This window comes from Ochotona princeps, chromosome 11 (assembly GCF_030435755.1).
Source record: "Ochotona princeps isolate mOchPri1 chromosome 11, mOchPri1.hap1, whole genome shotgun sequence".
NCBI lineage: Eukaryota > Metazoa > Chordata > Mammalia > Lagomorpha > Ochotonidae > Ochotona > Ochotona princeps.
This window is the reverse complement of record NC_080842.1, coordinates 39,271,697-39,285,885: the sequence shown is the minus strand read 5'-3', so window position 1 is coordinate 39,285,885 and position 14,189 is coordinate 39,271,697. Positions and strand designations below refer to the sequence as shown.

Below are 14,189 nucleotides of genomic sequence, written 5' to 3'. Positions count from 1 at the left end.
GCCCTTTGCTCCAGGGAACATGTTCAGAAGAATGCCCAGACTGTTTAGCCTCAGTGTTCAGCATTTATCTGACCTTCCATGCTTAGCTAGGCCTTGGATGGCACCACCCCATATGAATCACTTTAAATATGTCTTTCTACCTCTTTGCTTTTATTTGCTCTTTTTTCATCACAACCACTGTTCTGTGTGTGTAGGCCTTATCCCATCTGTCCTATCAGAGCTTTCCAAAGGTCACCTTCTCTGGGAGCATTCCCAGAGTACCCAACCAGAAGCAGCTTCTGTCTTCCAATCCTATAGCACTTGGTGACTCTTTCACAGCAACATTAGGTTCACATCTTGTCTTACAGCTCCTAATCTGGATATATTACCTCTGCTACCAGACTGTAAACATTGGGAAAAGATACAGTCCTGCAGATTTGGGGGAAATGACTGTTTCCTGAGAATGAAAGTGATGGAGAAAACATTCATTGTCAAATCCATATATTGGTGAATACCAATGAAGTCCTTCTTGGACAATACCTGTGGTAGTTTCACACAAATCAGATATTTCTCTTAGGAGATCCAATCAGAAAAGTGGTGCCAATGCAGATGAGACCACAGGAGAGTTAGAAGGGCCAACAGACTTGCTGACAACACATTGCTAGCAAGTAGAAGAATTCACACAACAGCCCAGGGCTCTTGGTGCTCGATTCTCTTTCCCCTTGAGCTGAAAAACTGCCTCAGCTCAGGCTGCTGCCTACGTTAAGCCAAAGGCTTGGGAACAGGAGTTGGTCATGAGCCACCTGCAGCTGCCTCTGTGGACACTGCTGTACATCAAGGCCAAGCATCTGTGTCAACAACAGAAGAAATGTAACCAGATCCTGCTGAGAGTTTCTTTGAAGGTGCCAGGGTCTCCATCCATGATACCCTGTCAGCAGCAGGAACTAGAGGTGGCAGAGCCAAGCTGAGGTGACACCACAGGAACACAAAGAGAAAGGGCTGGATTAGGGAGGAAATAGAGGAGAAAACTGGGATGCCCCAAATAGTCATGGTGGTCTAATAGAAAGGAAAGGAAGTCCTGGATGGTCAGGCTAGAATCAGGGCAGAATTCCAGCAGGCACCCGAGGAGCCTCCATAGTTTGTGTGAGCACCGGGGGGTGGGGGGTAGGGCTATGACAGTACAGGGGAATGTCAGAGACACACATGAGTGCTCCCACAGAGAAAGGAAGGGCATGCAAAGGACAGACTACAGTCCTGGTACCCTCAAAAATGTTAGGAGAAATAACCCACTTTCAAGGGACACTAGTCCGTAAGTCAGACATGAAACCCAGGACCAGTTCTAAACCCTGGATGAGCAGGATTCACTGGCATGCCCCTGTCTTTTGTGAGTGATTTTTCCAGATTCTGTGCAGGTGGATTTCAGAACACAAAATGGAAGAGAGCACCTGGAAGAGAGGAAATGTTGGTGTGTGGTAGCCAGGGCAGAGAGAAGAAAGCTCACCCTTCCAAGCACACTGGTAGTGTTACTCTTAGTTCTAATCACAGTGACTGGCAACCTTATCAAAGTTGTACTTGCCTTAGTGCAGGGGAAGAGGAAGAGTTTGGGAGAGACCTAGAAAGCCAGGGCAGGACCCATTCCTGTAGCAAGACAAAAACCTGCACTCCTGTCCATCGGCCCCTTACATGGATGTAAAAACCACATCAGAATGTGCAACCCAGAATCAGCTCTCTTGAGCAAACTGTCATCATGAGTAATAATTATACCTTGGGGAGCAGCAATGACTCAAAAGCTGCCCCCACCCCCACTGCCACCCCCTCACATTGCTCAGAGCTTTGCACACAGTACAAAGAGGTCCTGAGGGTGGAAGCATCATTCCCCCCACCTGCCATCACCACCACCAGACAGCTCTCAGAATACTCCAAGTGGTCACTCAACCCCAGGGCTTGGTGTGTAGCAGCAGAATTTTTGCTGTCTGCAGAGTTCCCGAGGCCCAGATGCTCCTGAGCACCACGGACTGGGAGAGAGGTGGCAGGCAGAAATAAACACTGTTTTTACCTGATGCATGTCTGTGAGCTAGCATCTAGAAGAAGCTGTCTTTTGCCTTTCAGAAGGTGGCGTATGTCCTCAGCATAAAAAATAAAATCATGCCTTCCATCAGCTCAGACACAGCCTACCCTCAGTGTAAAACTATAGGAGAGCTAACACTCAAGGGATGTATGTTATAGGGCTGTTTTATGTACAATTGAGACTGCTATTAAGAATGTGCAGTCTGGATGTCCCAGTGTTAAAACAGGTCCACATACATTGGTAAATGTCCATGTTCCCAGGCCCCCAACAGCCGGCCTCCCTAGACTACCATGATCCAACATCGGTGCAGCAGGGACTCTTGATCCTGCTTTGGGCGATGACCAACTTCAGTCGTGGTTGGTCCGTGCCCAGTTTTTGTGGCTGCTGATATTTTGAATATGTCTCTTTAGTATACCATTTTACTCCATCTGCACTAAATATGCTGCTACACCTTCCACCTTACAGATGTGGAATCCAGTACCAAATGACCTAAGGTCATGCAGGGGTCCCTGGGGCTGGGACTGCGACCTAGGCAGACCAACTCTTGACCTCCCAGCTGGGTGGGTGAGAAAGGTGCATCAGTGTTGCAGACTGCTGCCAAGGTCTGTCTCTCCCTCCTCTGCCCTGCCACAGACCCAAACGGCCTATGACGCTCCTGATATCCAGGCCAGCAAGATGGTTCTTTAAAAAAAGAAAGATCGATTTGTTTACTTATTGAAAGTCAGAATTATAGAGATAGAGTAAGAGAGAAGGAGAGGGAGAAATCTTACAACTGCTGGCTCATTCCCCAGATGGTTTCAATAGCCTGCACTAGCCAGGCCAAAGCCAGAAGCCAGGAGCTTCATTAGGCTCTCCCCAGTGAGTGGCAACTACTCTTCCCAGGCCATTAGCAGGGAACTGGATTTGAGGTGGAACAGTCGAGTCATGAACTGCCACCCATATGGGATGCTGGCATCATAGGTGGCAGCTTTCCCCGCTACATCATGTTGCTAGTCTCAAGGCTTCCCTTTACCATGCATAGGAACGCAAGCTCTTCCTGGCTTGTGCTTCTCTCCACTCGTCACCCTCCCTGTGGCCACCTCAGGACCTCCTCCACCTGAGCAGTCATGGCCACATGTTTTCAAGAACCAAAGCTTCTGGAAAGGGGAAGAACTAGGGGTGGAGAGAACTATTCTGTGATGGGGTAGGAGTGGGAATGTGCACCCAAGCAAGCCTGTGTCCTAGCAGTACTGAGGGCTCATGAAGCTATGATGTTACCATGAAAAGATAGGTGCTAAGAGACATAGACTTCTCCCTGGATCCTCTAAATGAGAAATGTACGCAGGGGTTCAGTGGGAAGGGTTGGGCTGATACAGGTGGGAGAGGGTGTCTGTGAACAATGCACAATACCAGGAAAGTTGTACATAAGAGCCTGTACCATGAAGATCTCTGAGCTGAATGCTGGGGATCATAGGACTTATTGGGTCCTTCCAGACTAGAGTGATGGGAAGAACAATGCCATCTGAAAGAACTACCTGTCTCCCAAACCAGCCCCGCATCAACACTCACTGCCTGGGGAAGGCTATTTCCCTTGAGATCCTGCAAAGGTTCTCCAGCCAAGTACAGGGAATGTTAGGATAAGCTGAGTGAAGCTGAGTGACATGTGTGTCTTTTTCTATAAACCTTATCATCACCTTGATCACACAACTATGAACACATATATCTCATTTAAATGTTTTTGTCACAGGCATACTTCTACCTTGAGGTTTCAAATTTTTTTCTGGAAAAACCTGAAATACTGCTTTAAGGGGCTGAGGACAAAAAGCTTAACTCTGGGCAGGGAGTCGGGAAGAGTTAGCCACTGGAAAGAGGGGTCATTTATAACCTAGCTATTCCCATAAAAGAAACACACTTTCCATTTCCTCTTTCTCTTAAGAAACTCTTGACTTCCTCCCGGTTCCCCCTCAGCAGGTCCCTCATCTGTTCTTACCAATGCTCCCATTAAAGTCAACTGCCAGTTCAGGAGAGCTCTTGCTTCATCTAACCTCAGCATTATTTCTTGAAGAAGAAGCTCATTACAAAACTGCCAGTAATGACAGCCCAATTTCACAGTAAGTCAGTGTTGGAAAGACACTGTGCTGCGTGATTTATGTGGATTCTCTCCTTGAAGTCATTCACTGTTTCCCTTCTGGTAACCCAATGTGGAGTCACACCCTCTGCACCCAACTGCCATCCTCTGAGAGAACTGGGTACCTCCTCCTTTTGAAACAGGACAGAAACAAAGCAAAGGGCAAGACCAAAATTAAGTTCAGGGCCCAGCGGCGTGGCCTAGTGGCTGAAGTCCTCGCCTTGAACGCGCCGGGATCCTATATGTGCGCCGGTTCTAATCCTGGCAGCTCCACTTCCCATCCAGCTCCCTGCTTGTGGCCTGGGAAAGCAGTCAAGGACGGCCCAATGCATTGGGACCCTGCACCTGTGTGGGAGGCCTGAAAGAGGTTCCTGGCTCCCGGCTTCGGATCGGCACAGGACTGGCTGTTGCGCTCACTTGGGGAGTGAATCACCAGACGGAAGATCTTCCTCTCTATCTCTCCTCCTCTCTGTATATCTGACTTTGTAATAAAAACAAATAAATCTTTAAAAAAAATTAAGTTCAGAGAAATAAGCCAATCCCAAAAGGACAAAAATAGCATTTCTCTCTGATATAAGGCAAGCTTCATGCAAAATGCAAGATAAGTAGATACATAGAAATGCATAAGCAGGGGCCAGGCAGCGTGGCCTAGAGGCTAAAGTCCTCACCTTGAAAGTACCGGGATCCCATATGGGTGCCGGTTCTAATCCCGGCAGCTCCATTTCCCATCCAGCTCCCTGCTTGTGGCCTATATCTGACTTTGTAATAAAAATAAATAAGTCTTTAAAAAAAAAAAGAAATGCATAAGCATGTATATACATCTATTTATCTAGAGGCTATGCATAATGTAGGCAAGCGTACCATGAAGTAGAGATACATTGTAGTATGCATCTCTACTTCTGAATAAAAGATGGACTCCCAATGAAACTGTTAAATATATTTTGAAAATAGGATGCTGGACTTTCTACCATTGTCTAAGCCTACAATGTCATGATACACTTAACAGAATGATGGACTTGTGACTACTGCTAAAGGACTTTACTAGTCTAATAATAAGGGGGAATCACTGATGGGCAGGAAGATGGGGAGAGTGGAAGGGGAAATCCTTGAGCCTATGGAACTGTATCATGAAAAATAAAACTTAAAAACAAATAATAATAGCACTCCTTCCATGGTCCCAGGATTTACCTCTTTCTTTCGCTCCAAGTTGGACCTTGTACTTCCCGTGAGACTTGTAAGTGCCCAGTGAATACAAAGGGCAGTAAAGGATCACTCAGCACTTGATGAGGCTGTTCTGGTTATGCTCTTGGAGGTGTGGCAAGCATTAGCATGCACTGGGCATTGGACAGGCATGATCCATCACACAACCTGGATGAAGGCGGCTGCTTGTCCTTAGTTCAAAGGAGGATTCAGACGCTCCAAGATGCTAACTGGCTTACACGGATTAGAACCCTGATCCTTGCACACCTTCAGCTGTGTACACAAATAAGTTGACCCAGGACTTGATTTTTTAAAATCTATTTACATTCTATAATAGCATAGTCAAGATATGAAGAAGCCTAAAAATAGAATCCAGGATTTGGTACAAGATAAATATGTCTGGAGATAGTTCTCTTCCTAGCATGGCACCAACTGCAGCTCTCTCTCAAAGCAGCATGGCCAGATAAACATTGAATAACGACTGAAGATAAGTATGTACCAAGTACTGCATGGGATATACTTATGCTGGAAAATATATTCAATGCTTATCTGAAATTCAAACAGGACTGTTAAGAGTTTCTATTTGCTAAATCTGGCAACCCCAACCTGCAGTGGAAGCATGCTGGGAAGTCACGCCTGGCTCCAGGTCCCAAGCATTGCTCCATCAGGAGTTGCCATGGCAGCAGAGCATGCCTTCCCAGGCCCTCTGGAGCTGTCTGCACTCACCTCTGCGGCTTCCTCTCGCCCCTGCACTCTCGAGGCTGGGAACAAGCTGAGCTACTTTCAGTTTCTTGAGTGTGTTACTTCACGTGCCCCTCTCCTCCTGCTACCTCTAGCCTCAGTCTCTCTCTTCTTGAGTTAGGCTTTGTCTTTGCAGGACTCTGTGCTGTTCCCCTCCTTCTTCCCTTGTCTGGCTAATATTTCTTGTTCCTGCAGTTCTTGACTTAAGTCTCACTCTTACCAAGAAGCCTCTAGCTGGTCCCTCACCAGTTCCTCCCACCAGGCTTCAACACTGTGTGGGTTACAACCTGATCCTTCCCTGGCAGTCCCACCCTTTGGCTGTGTGGTCCTGGGGCCAGGGGCCACTTCACATTTACCTTGTCTGCCCACATCTACGCTTAGCTCCTGGCTGCAGATCAGAAACCAGTAGGTGCTGATGGAATGAATGCAGAATATTTCAGCCAAAGTTGAGTCTCCCAATATGACTACTTCCTTCCTCTCTTCTGTCTTGAGTCACTTTTGCAACACTATGTCTTCCTTCCCTCCCCTCCCCCCACCCCAGAGTAGCTGAGGCTTGGGTCAGCAACAGCCTTGGACTGCGCCAAGCAGCCTGGACTTGGGGAACCGGCATGGCACTCACCACCCTGCTGGTGCCTGAGCACTGCTGCCTCAGTGGCCCGGGTCCAGCTAGAGATGGGTGCCAAGCTCTTGTGCTCCTCCTGGCTTCAGAGTGCTCCAGCCACTACAGCCCTGGGGTCCCATCTTCTGCTCCCATTCTCCCACCAGCCTTTTGATTCCGCCAGTGGATTTTGCTCCGAGTTGGGGGTGGGGAGTCCCATGTCATATGGTTGGGGGTTAGAACAGGTGGCTGGGCCCTGCGGGTCTTCAGAACATCACTCATAAGCTCCAGCACGCACACCTAAAGCTTCGCGCCCCCCCCCCCCACCTCCTGCAGCCGGAGGAGGTGGCCGAGGACTTAACCCTTGCTCAGCATTCAGAAGGCAGCTTCTCAAAAAGAAGCCGTGTGGCTAATGTTCAAACTTTAATCCACACACACACACACACCTGGACTCGTGCGTCTCTGGCTTTCATAGAGTCCAGCTAGGGCGGAGTTCCGAACATGCCCTGGCACGGCGAGTGGGGTGGGAAAAGTGACCCCCAAGAAGAGGAGGAGGCTCACCGGCTGGGGAGCAGCAGTAGGGGCTGGCTTGGGCGGAGCTCTGGGCAGCAGCCGGAGCTGGACACTGAGAACGCTGCGCGCGGCTCCTAGAGCCCACCTTTAGGGCAGGGCCCTTCTGAGTCTTCACACTGGGTCCCCCTACCCCGTCTCTGTCGTCTATGTTACGAGGACAACGAGGAAGAAGCAGCTTTTGGTTTCAAATAAACTCCAAAAATAGAACCCCTCTCCGCAGCGGAAGGCTTGTGGGCGCCCGGCACGCACTTGCTGGGTCCCTGGCTGCCTTTCCAGGAACTCGCAGTCCTGTCCAGGTACCCAAATTCCGGAGTTATCACCGCCACCCAACCCCCTCCCTAGTCCTCCAGTTACTGGCTCCATGGTGCTCAATCTCCAATCGCCACGAGGGAGGACTCACCGAGAGGGAGATCGGGGCTCCAGCGAAGGCTCCAGGTGAGTCGGGGGCTGAGGCAGGTACAGGTGAGGAGAGGCTGCGGCAGGTAGGGTGCGCGGCAGCCCGCAGCCGTGGCTAGCTGAGTGAGAGGGCTGACAGGTTGGTGTTTTCCCACTCCAGCTCCAGGCTGTTAACCACACCCCTGCTCTCCTCCCCACTTCCTTAAAGGGTGGGGTATGTTGTCTGTGTGCCGGCTACAGCCTCTTACCATAAACTCTGAAATAGAAGCTGCCACCCAATTCTCCTGAGCTACCTGATTCACCTGAAGGGGAATGGCGGGGAGGGGCGATCTGTGCTTCCCCCGACCCCCAGCTAGAATGGACTGCTTGGATGTTCTAGGTCCCTTGAAAGAGGCCCACCCCTCCATCTCTCACACTCCACCTGCAGCCTTTTGAGGCCATGTTTCAGAGTGGGAGCCCCCCACCACCCACCACCATCCTGAAGTGGCTTCATCTCCCTTTCTAGAGTTGGAAGATGAGCAAATACCATGGGGCGAGGACAAGAAACCCTGAGTGGTACATCAGAGGGCGCATCAGAAGGCAGCCTTTTGTTGTTAGGGAGGCTGGCCACAGTTGGACAGGATGGTGAGATTGGAAACAGGACCTCTAGGAGCCTGGCAGCACTTCTGTCCTATCACCAGAAAGATCTAGACTTTCTCTTGAGTGGAAGGAAGTGACCAGGACTTGTCAGAAGGGCAGCAAGCTGGGATGCACTCATTGCTGCCCAGCCACCAACTTCCTCTGCAAAGCCTCTGCCCCAAGCTTCATTCTGTGTCCATGCAAGATTGGGATCTGCGTCCTGGGACTGCTGCTAATGCAGTTCTAGAGGGTGTTATTTGCAATGCAGTCTCTGGGAGTGGCGCCCCCTGGAGTTGTGCAGTGTTACACTGCGGGGCGACATGTGACAGCCAGGTGTAAGGGACTGCTTGGATGAAACTGCCTCAACTTTCCCCAGATCAGTTGACCTGGAGAACAGCAAGGAAGAACAGCATTTGGTGATCCTGTTCAAGTACCAAGTACTGTGTCAAGAAAGCATACACTTAATGTGATTGTGCTAGAATTTGGAGACTTGGATTATTTCAGAAAGCTATCCAGGCAATAGCTTTTTTCTCAGCATATAAGCAGTGGACTCGCTGTAGTTTTATTTTTTAACCTAAGTACCTCTCTGGATCAGCTGAAAATCAGGATCCCTGAAGCTGAGGCCCACCTGTGCCAACCTGGCACCTGGTGGTTCATATGCTCTGACAGTTGGAGCCTCTGCTGTTTATCCTCCCCACTGGTCTGCAGTTTGGAGTCTTGCAGATAATGCGGTGGCTTCACAGCGCCCAAAAGGTGACCCAAGTGAGTCACTCTGGCTACGGCTTGGCTTGGAGAGACAAGGCAAACAGCAGGGGTAAACAAGTACTGGCAAGGGAAGTATGGGGACAGTGGGATAACCAACAGGAAGGGAATTATCAGGTGGCTCTGGCTACTGGGTGGACCATCCCTGTTCTTGGACCTAAAAATGAGGTTGGAGGAGGAGTGGTATAAGGTTAGCTACCCAAGTGAACTGTGGAGGATCTGGACCAAGATGGTCATAAGCATGCATAGCCTAGTTTAAGAAGGTGAATTTGTGTATGCTCCCCCCATGCGGTCATATCAATGAACTACAACTTGATCTCTGCTTAGTCAGGGCCAGGACATCTGCTTATTTGAGGCCAGCAGGTTGGCTCAGTGGCTAAATCCTTGCCTAGTACACACTGAGATCCCATATTGGTGCCAGTGCCCTTGTAGCCCTTGGTGGAGTAAACCAGCAGATGGAAGATATTTGTTTCTTCATCTCTTTCTAAATCTGACTTTCCAATAAGAATAAATAAATCTTTAAGAACAAAGCAAAACAAAAAACCCCACCAAATTCAACTATTGAAGGCTTCTTTTGGAAGCTTCAAGACCTAGCTCCTAGCATCACAGTATAAAAGAGGTTGTGTGCTTTTTTTGTTGTTTTTGCCTTTTTATGAAAGAGGCCTTAAGAAACTCCCTGAGATGGTCAGCTCCACTTTCAGGTCTCCTCATGTTCTGTCTAGTGTGGCCAAAGAATGACAAAGGCAACCCAGTCGCACAATACAGCCTATTATCTGCTTTTTTGAACACCTGTCAAAATGCCCTCAGGAGCCCTGGAACTCTGTGGAAATTCCCTAAGAGATCTTCCGTGCCTCCTTGTGAATTGTTGCAACAACCAACCGAAGAAAAACCGCTTCCTGTCTGTCCACCCGTGTTGTGTCTCAGTCTGGCAGAGGGCCATGATGGGAGATCCTGGGGTAGGGTACTGCAGTCACCAGGAGGCGAAACTGTAAACAGAAGGCAGAGCAAACGCCCTCTCCACCTGCTTAACTCCTTCACTTGGATGTTTCGGCCCTTACCCCATCAGGTCTATGACAGTTCATGATTCCCCAACCAACACAAGTGTCAACAACAGACTTCTGTTGCCAAGAGTTGCCTTCAACTTTCCTCCTCTCTACTTGCCACCCCTACAACCTAGGAACCCTTCCAAGCATCTTCTATTTGTCCTTTGCTTTCTAGACCAATTGTCCTCACCCTGTTCAGGGTCTCTTCACCTAAACTCTTATGCAAAGGGTTTCTTTCACTTGCTCCCCACCCAACCCTGAAAGCAGTTGGGACTGAAACTCATAATGATGGTCTGAGCTGCTTTAGGGATAAGCTTTGAAGATGGCCTTTGAAACTACCAAACTGGAAGAGATTATCTAGGACAAGAGTAAGAGATAGCACAGACTTGCAGGCCAGGCTCCTACCAAGAGGAAAGTAATGAACAGGGCATACTCAAATGACAGAGACCGATGAGAAACTGGAGATGAAGGCCTGGGGGTAGCATGTGCTGGTTATTCATCATGGGGACCTGAGAAAGTACGGTGAGCTGGAAGAGACTGTGGGTTGAAAGGGGGCTGTGGTGTCATTTGTTTTCAGTAACAGCCAGAACAGCAGGTTTCAAGGTACTGGGGAAGGATCCTTCTAGAAGGGAGAGAGCGTGGTTCTAGTCAAGGGCACTAAGTCTTTACCCATGATATTCTGCCTGGAGTTTCAGTCACCACAGTTAACAAGAAAGGTAGCTACAGTATAACATGATTTGAGAACAATATAGAGACCACATTCACTTCACTTTTGTTGCAGAAGCTATTGTTGTGCCTCTCTTAATGTGCCTGATTTATAAATGTATATACATACATATATGTATATACATATATGTATATATATATATGTATATATACACAAACATAGCATCTATAGGATTTGGTAACATTCATGACTTCATGCACCCTCTATAGGTCTTGGAAATGACTCCATGAAGATAAGGGGTACTGTAGTATTTCCTAATCTGGAAGACTAGCATAAGGACTCTCTACTCTATCCATTTCACAGGGTGCTGGGAAGCCTAGGTTTAGCATAAAATTATGTTGTGGTTACCATTTTGCTGTGGAGAGATTATGTACTTACATGCCATGTAGACATCATTTCTCCAGTTGTCACTGTATGCTAAGAGCTTTTGTCCTTTATCTAGTTAACCTTCGCAGCAATTACTGAGATAGACAGTATTATAACTATTTCGTGGATAGGGAAATGGGGCTTCAGGAAGGAAATAATTCGTCCATAGCCTCTGAGGCAGTAATAAGCAGGGTTGAATCAAAGCCATCGCAGGCCTTTGGCACAGTAAGATAAGATGCTTGCTTGGGATGCTCCTGTCTCATATTGGTGTGCTTGTGTTTGAGTCTCAGCTCTGCTCCTGACTTTGGCTCCCTGCTCATGTGTTTACCCTGGGAGACAGCAGGTGATAAAAACTATATGGGTCTCTCACTCATCGGTAAGACCCAGACTGGGTTCTTGCCTTTGGCCCAGCTCAGGCTCACCTATTGGGGGCATTTGAAGAAGTGATTTCGTGGATAGGAAGTACTTGTGTATGTGTATATGTGTATCTTTCAAATATATAGAAACAAATGAAAATTAGAAATAGCATCATTTGCATGTCTGTGCTATTGTGTAACTGGGATGTCTCCATTATGGATGATGCAATTAATTACATAATGCAAATTTAGTTTTAGAATACATTTCAAGAACAGTGTGGGGCTGGCAATGTAGTGTAGTAAGTAAAGCTATCACCTGAGACATACAGGTACTGGCCTGCTCCACTTCCATTCCAGCTCCCTGTTAGTGTGCTTGGGGAGGCAACAGAAGATCTTTCTCTCTCTCTCCTATCCTTCCCTCCCTCTGTCATTCCTTCTATCTATAACTCTGCTTTCAAGTAAAGAAAATTAATATTTTTTAGAAAGATAGGGAATAGTGTGGTTCTAAGCTTTTTGGATGGCAGCAGCAACAACAAAAATGGGTATAGGAAAAAAAATCATTCAGGTCTGCTACCATCTTTCATCAGTTCTAACTTAACCAGGTACCACTAAGTTCACTAAATGGGCCATGGTGTAGGTCAACACAGAGAGCTCAAAACCATTGAAAACATCCTTTATTCCACTCATGAAAGTACTACTGGCTGTTCCCAGTGGCCATTTGTCTTTTCTTCCCTAAATAACCAAATCCCTGGCCTTAGCTCGGTCAAGGGGACAGTACTGTGCCACAGCAGCATCAATATCCCATATCCAAGTTCCATTTCTGAATGTGCCAAGGAAAGCAGCTAAAGATGGTCCAACTACTCTTTCCATGTGGGAGACTAGGATGGAGCTCAGGGCTCCAGGCTGTTGCAGTCATCTGGGAAGTGAACGAGTAGATGAATCCCCCACTCCACTCCTACCAACACACACTTTCTTTCTCCTTACCTCTGTATCTTTCTCTTGTCTTTCAAATAGATGAAATAAATTCTTAAATAAGTAAATAAATAAGTCGCAGGCTGCCTAAAATAAAAGCTACATTTCCCAGTACTCCTGGCTAATTTTGGAGAGTAATTGGTGAGTAGAAGCTGGTTTTTAAATTTTTATTTATTTATTTATTAATCTAATCAGCATTAGACATTAGCAAAACTATAAAGACATACAGGAGGAATCAAGAGTGATCCTGACAACCTCTTAACAGGAGGTCATATGCACTGAGGAGGGGGGAGGTGACCCCAGAGTGGAACAGGCAGACAGGAGGAGGCTTATATCCCAACCCTGGAGACTCCTGGATCAGCACCAAGGACTATCAGTATGGGCACAAAGGCTATATCCCAACAACCAAGGGGACCACAGGGAATTGGACTGCCCTTGTAGGCCAATAACTCTGAGGTCATCCACTCTCTTTCGGATCTCCCACATGGGATGGAAGATGCCCAAATCCTTCCTCACAGGATCTAATGTCATTGGAACAATACCCCGGAGTCCTGAGCAGAGCTCAGAAACAGAACAATAAACTCCCGTTGGGACTCGGGAGGGGAGCTTTCTCTGGTCCTTATTTAGTTCCAACTTTGGATCCCCACCCTCTCTTGCAATGACCATCAGGGTCGCTCTGGAGCCCCCCGCCCGCCAAAAAATTAGATTAGATAGACAGAGACCAATTAGGAAATCTTAGAACCAGACGAGAAATGGTTAGCTTGGACTCACATATACCTTACTAGGTAGGACACAAAGATTAGTTACTCCTTACTAAGATATTGAAGATTTCTCTGCACACCCCTCCTAAAACTGTTCTTGTTAGAGTTATAACCCAGTTTGAACTATCCTAAAATTTGCCAAGTTCAGTAAAAATTATGCTTCAACACTATAAACTGCTAAATATAAAAATGAAAATAGACATGAGACAGCTGAATAGTACCCTATAGCCATTTTAAGGTGTATAGCAGCCGGTTGTGTATAAACTAAAATTGAAATGTCAATGAAGTAGTCACAGGATGTGGTTAAGAACTTGCATTTTGTAACATATTGGTCACTCAATACCATGTCAATTAACTCCATAATGTTGTAAACTGTTGTTGATGTTATGTTGTGGCTTTTCACTGGACAGGATGATATTCTGCCAGCTCTGCTTTCAGACCAGAGATGGTCTCCCCAAGAAACTGTTGAATTTATCTGGACAATAAGATGCTGGATTCTATGCATGGTACATGCTTGCAATTAAAGAATCATGACTGGATTTGAACTGTAACACTGCAACAAGGTGGAGGAATCCACCATGGGGGGAGGGCATGGAGAGGGGTTGGGGGAATCCCAGCCCCTATGAAAATGTGTCATGAAACGAAATGAAATTAAAAACAAAGCAGAAAAAATATTTATGTATGTATGTATGTATGTATATATTCATATTGGAAAGGCAGATTCACAGAGAAAGGAGAGACAGAAAAATCATCTGTCCGCGGGTTCACTCCCCAAGTAGCTGCAATGGCTAAAGCTGAGCCAGTCCAAAGCTATGATCTTCTTTGGAGTCTCCCACGCATGTGTGTACAGGGTCCCAAGGCTTTGGGCCATCCTCTACTGCTTTCCCAGGCCAAGCAAGGAGTTGGGTAGAAAGTGGAGCAC

General features: G+C 47.3%; 1 protein-coding gene across 4 annotated transcripts in view; it reads right to left on the bottom strand.

Annotated features, from left to right (window-relative positions):
- PTK2B (protein tyrosine kinase 2 beta) overlaps positions 1–7,831 on the bottom strand; it is a 128,100-nt gene extending 120,269 nt beyond the window's left edge. For 2 of the 4 annotated variants that reach the window (XM_004579083.4, XM_058670046.1), the window contains exon 1: positions 7,667–7,831. The gene's annotated coding sequence lies outside the window, so the exon portion shown is untranslated. Of the gene's footprint in view, positions 1–6,080; positions 7,004–7,254; positions 7,411–7,666 lie in introns of those variants that run through there. The other 2 variants (XM_058670042.1, XM_058670045.1) reach the window with 2 other exon arrangements.
- Positions 7,832–14,189: the final 6,358 nt, after the last annotated feature.